General features: G+C 38.8%; 2 long non-coding RNA genes across 4 annotated transcripts; both read left to right on the top strand.

Annotated features, from left to right (window-relative positions):
- The first annotated feature begins 573 nt into the window (after positions 1-573).
- LOC124666357 lies at positions 574-2,066 on the top strand. 2 transcript variants are annotated; one of them, XR_006990874.1, is made up of 5 exons: positions 574-860; positions 954-1,136; positions 1,385-1,448; positions 1,689-1,802; positions 1,967-2,066. It is a non-coding gene; the product is annotated as an uncharacterized LOC124666357 (long non-coding RNA). The 2 variants fall into 2 exon arrangements; XR_006990875.1 differs by having other exon boundaries at positions 943-1,136.
- Positions 2,067-2,463: 397 nt separating this feature from the next.
- LOC124666358 lies at positions 2,464-4,821 on the top strand. 2 transcript variants are annotated; one of them, XR_006990877.1, is made up of 4 exons: positions 2,464-2,518; positions 2,643-2,776; positions 3,483-3,647; positions 4,583-4,821. It is a non-coding gene; the product is annotated as an uncharacterized LOC124666358 (long non-coding RNA). The 2 variants fall into 2 exon arrangements; XR_006990876.1 differs by having other exon boundaries at positions 2,468-2,776.
- Positions 4,822-5,197: the final 376 nt, after the last annotated feature.

The following is a 5,197-nucleotide window of genomic DNA, read 5'->3' as shown; positions in this document are numbered from 1 at the left end:
ATGGGACATAATGTGAAAGAGGCGCTGAGAGTGGAACATGTTGCACGAATCTCGAAGAGGAACATGTGGACAGGTTAGCTTCCATACCCATACCTGCGTGTACAAAATCCATTCTCCATTTTAAATATAATTTTCTCATCTGTGCAACATATTTGTTTCTCTATATGATTATTGAAGTCATAAAGTGTTGCTTGTTATTATCAAAGAACAAGGAGAGACAACCATAGTCATTGCACTATACCGTGCATATTTTAATATTTGAAAATAAAATCTTCAATATCCAAACATCTATCGTGGTACAGGAGAACCATTTCCGATTTGTTAAACTATAAACAATGTGCCAAGAGGAGGGAGAGAGAATTGGTACTCTTGTTATATATAGAAAGAGAACAAGCAAGTGCGTGGGTACTTGCCCTATCTCAGAGCGACCCACGTCTGCCGAAGGCGCTTGGTTTGTCCGGCCGTTCGATCTAAGAACCAATCCCGCGTCCATCTCGATCGTTCGTTGTTCCCATCACCGCCAGACAAAACTCCCTGCGGAAACCCTAGCCGCCACACCCTCGCGCTCGTCTGCTCTATTTCGCTCGCTCCCCATCGCGCCCCGCCGATGCCCATCCGGATCTATCTCACATCGCCCTGCTCGCGCCGCTCTTCTCTCATCCCTATCGTCCTCTCCAGCGCAGGACTGCTGACCGATGGTGAGGCTAAGCGCGCAGGGAAGCGGAACAACTACGCCGGCCGAGCTCTCGCTTGTGCGGCTTAGTCCAGACCAAGAACCTCGGCGAGAGACCAAGAACCTGGGCGAGTGTATTGAGAGGACGGCGGTTCCTTCGTCGGCAGAGCGTTGCATAGGATTGGTGGTTAGCGGCGCTTCCTCTCGCTCTCCTCCCTCTACCTCAAAACGTGTCCCTCATCCCCTTACAGATTTGCCTCTTGTTCTAGGTGACTTGCAGATGCCTTGTGCCGTCAGCGAGATCCCTGCTCCACATGAGGAGAAGCTTCACGATTCAGCCGCCAAGGAGAAGCATGAGCCAGACAGATCTAGGAGAAGATTTCGTATTTTCACTCTAGCTGGTTAGCAGATTAGGCCATCCGCGCTAAGGACTCCTCATGATCTGATTTGAACACCACTAAAGGTATCAAATGCTATCAATCACGTTTTCCTTCAAGGAGGATGATACGAGTCATGATTTCTCTTCCTCCCCCCTTCTTGGCATCTTTTTTGTACCTCCAATACGATTTGTGTTGGTTTGTGCTATATATATCTGAGCATATATGATTAGGATCACAATATTTATCAATATCTGGAGTTATTGAGCTATATGCTCATTTTAGTTTTGTGCTCATGAAACATTTGATGAATTGCTTAATGAATGTGTGTTAGATTGATGGATAACAACGAAAGGCTGCAGCAAGAGGATATAGGAGACAAGGAATCTTTTTCTGCGGTGAGTGTTTTGTAAGATCAATCCCAAATACTTCGGAAATCTTAGTTGTATTTTGTTTGTCTGAATGAGAAGTTGGGACTCTGTAGTCCATAGTCTATGGAGTAGGTAGTGGCTTGCTTGCTAGGCTTATATGCGTTTTTCTTTATGTTTGTTATGTGAGAACCAATGCAAGCTATGTTACCCATTGCTTAATCATTTAGACATTTACAACATGGATAATCAGATCTAGAATCCTGCTAGGAGGACATGACGAGGATGGGGATGAATTGAAGGCAGCGGATTCTCCATTGCTTTGGCCCCATGTTGGAGGGTCAAATGTAATCATTCTCTAAGTGCCTCGGAGAATGACTCGAGGTAGTTTTTTTGTCTTGTTTCCCACGTGCCTTCACTTGTCTCAATTTGAATTTATTTGCCTTGGAACAGAACTTTTTGCAACTTCATGTCTTCAGTTAAAATATAGTTCTTGTCTCTTAAAAGTTTCTAAGCAATATGTTTTCTCTGTATCATTTTCAATGTAGGGGTACAGAAGGTGAAGTAAGTACCACACATGCCTCCATAGCTATGATACTAAAAGAGAGTATGCCAGTTACTGTGAGGAATTAGCCAAGAAACTCAAGGTATGCACCACCGATCATGTTGTGGAAGTCTTTTTATTTTGTAAAATGCTTTGAATTTTCTTTGAACGACATTTTTCTAGAAATAGTGGATGAAACCTTATGTAGATACTCACTGGTCATCTGCCAAGGTAGGTTTGTGCCATATGAAAATATTGGAATGACACTATTGTATATATATCTTGTAGTGCCCTCATAATTTTGTTGTTGTTCAGTGGGGTAAAATATCTTCCTAACGATCTTGACAAGCAATTAAGATTGCTGCTACTTGCTTTCACAAGATCCATTGTGTTTAGCTTTAAATGGATACTATATTACTATGTAGGATCCATCAGATACATCAATTTATTGTAGCTTACAATGGTTACTATATAGTATACTAATATTTGCAATATTTTGATTCAAGAGTGTAATGGTGTTGATTTTGAGATTTGGTAGGAGGGTGCTCAGGGAATGGTTAGTACTTTGCAATGCACACCAGTCTTACGTACACTTAACTTTCTGAGGGTGATTCCATGTTTTTAGACACACTGCATATTATGCTTACCAATGCATGATGTTTCCCTTGATTAATGTTCAGAAGAGTCACAAATATGTGTTGGAGGAAGTTTATAATCTCAATAGGTTTCCCTCATCCCACCCTATGATGAAAGATGCGCGCACTAGAGTTTGACGACACCATGAAGATGGTGAGAGAGGAAGTGGGTTGTTTTGGTTTGTACATAATTTCCAACTGTAACTTAATATCTTCCGTTTTGGATATTTCCTGACCTCTTCAATTTTATCTCCCTTTCGTTCCATTCATGCACGACAACCATTACACCGGAAGAAAGTATGGTCTTTTGTATGTGAGATGCAAGTGGAATCCATCTGAATCTTATCTTATATTTGGCTGTTATCTTGTCTGCTTGCGTTCAGGTTAAATAGGTTAAAGCTATAGCAGTTCTGATCTATCATTTGACTAGGAATGGGGATTTTAGATAGCATTGTAAGAATGTGATTAATTTTATAAGGCTAATTGCAGTCTGTTGTGAACAAAAAGGAATGCAACCATGCAAAAAAAAGTAAGGATCATGCAATATTATGGTGGGATGGTTATGTCAGATTAGTAGCCATATTTAGCTCTATAGTTAGTAGTATGTATGTGATGGATCCTATAGCAGATTTATTGGTCGTATCTCTGTAATTTCAATGGCAATTAATTTATTCTCAAATCAATGTTGTTTATGCCCTTTCAAATTGGTTAATCGAGATTATTCTTACAGATTTGTGTTTATATTCATACCATAAAGTTTCCTAACTATCCAAATTTGTTTGGCCAGTAATATTGAAACCCCTAGCTATGCTAATTTTTATACTTGTTGATTGCAGCATTAGTATTCCAGTATAGGCTCATACGTTGTATATGTCTTATTTGCAGGTGTGTTCACATGATCTGGTACATCACCTGCTATATATGGATTAATCTTGCACAAGCCTCTTATTATATGACTTAACACTTTGGTTCTTGTACAATTGAAAACCATTGTTTGTCCTTACAAATGCGGTGAAGCTCTAGAGGAGAAGAAGGACCACCAGTTTGCAGGTATTATGACTAGCATTCTTGTAGAGTGTAGTTGCCATCATATGGTAAAGCTCAAGGTATATTTTAAGCACTGATTTTTTCTTGGATGAGGTAGCCAATTAGTGTTTCCTATACACGACTTCATCTCTTACATGTGATTTTTACCTGTTGGGATATTTTTGCTTGTTGCTGTGTATGCTCATTTTTCTGTCAGTTCATCCTATCATACTCAGTTGAGAGAGAAGTTGTGCTCAACTTGTTAACTGGAGCATGCATAACAGTTTTCGTATAATACACCTCTTTGGAAATCTGCAGGAAGATGAGTTTTACCTTTTGTAGTTAAACAAAAATGCTAGGCCTACAAGGTTCAGAACATGTTATCTTACCCTTCTATTTTTGTGCTGCTGCAGTTTATATTTTAACTTGCAAGACATTGATTTATCAATCTTCAAGCTCATTTAAAGCTAGGGCTAATGACCACATAAATATCAAGTTCTTATCATTCTCGAAATGTCGATTGATTTTGAACTAACTTTATTTTATTTTATTTTATGATATGCTAAAATGTGGAGTTTTGGTAATTTTTCTAGGATATGAACCGTCTCTTACAATAAGGAATCAACTTAAAACATTTTTGTTTTACGTTCTGCATAAACAATATATCTATCTTTCTGTTTCTGATACAGTTACCACATTGTTACAACTAATTAACTATGAGGGCTTTCCACTTTATAAAAGATCTATGCATTCAGATTTTTGCTAACAATTGATACTAATGAATTCTGAACATTCTGATTTAGACTTCTCTTTTTTATCTGATTAAATGAGGGTTTTCAGATGCATTTTTCATGTCAAATCCTCTAAACTTTATAATCTTGTTTTACCCATTGAAAAAGGCTTTCATTGTTCTTCCTAGGCAATGTAAGTTATTGCTCTTGAAACTCTTTCTAATGCAGATTAAACCACATCAGACCCTAGGTATCACCATCCTCATAGACTGGGTATGAACTAGAAAGGAATTTTCAACAACACTCCTAAGGAAGCTGCGAGGATTAAAGATTGCCAAGAAATTCCAGTTGCTCATATTGCCTATGGCCCATCAAGTATTCAGCAATCGGAACTTGGAATTAGTCTGCAGACATATATCTATGTGTCTCCTTTGAAAATTTAATAAATGCATATCTCTTTAGGCTTTTGATTCTTCCTTGGATGAGTTTGTTGCATGCTGTCTTCTATTGATTATGTTACTTGTGAGATAAAGTAAACTCCATGTTGAAATAACTGTCTTGAGGAAATATCATCCATTACTTTGAAATGGCAGCGTGCATGTGTTGAATCATTTGGTGTGCTTATTCAGCCTTATAGAACTTCCAGTGTGATATTGTGAGCCATTGGTTGAATGAAGCATTAAATCATAACATATGTTGAACATTACAATGGCACCATGCATGCCAAATATTGGGTCGCATATGACCAGCGAGGAGGCGCCCCAAGGGGCGCCCCAACTACTAGTATATAGAAACCCCGTGTCTATTATGTTTGACAATTTTGTCAACATTAGGACAATTGCT

Source organism: Lolium rigidum, chromosome 6 (assembly GCF_022539505.1).
Source record: "Lolium rigidum isolate FL_2022 chromosome 6, APGP_CSIRO_Lrig_0.1, whole genome shotgun sequence".
Lineage (NCBI taxonomy): Eukaryota > Viridiplantae > Streptophyta > Magnoliopsida > Poales > Poaceae > Lolium > Lolium rigidum.
The sequence above is the reverse complement of the archived record's forward strand: the minus strand, read 5'-3'. Positions and strand labels throughout refer to the sequence as shown.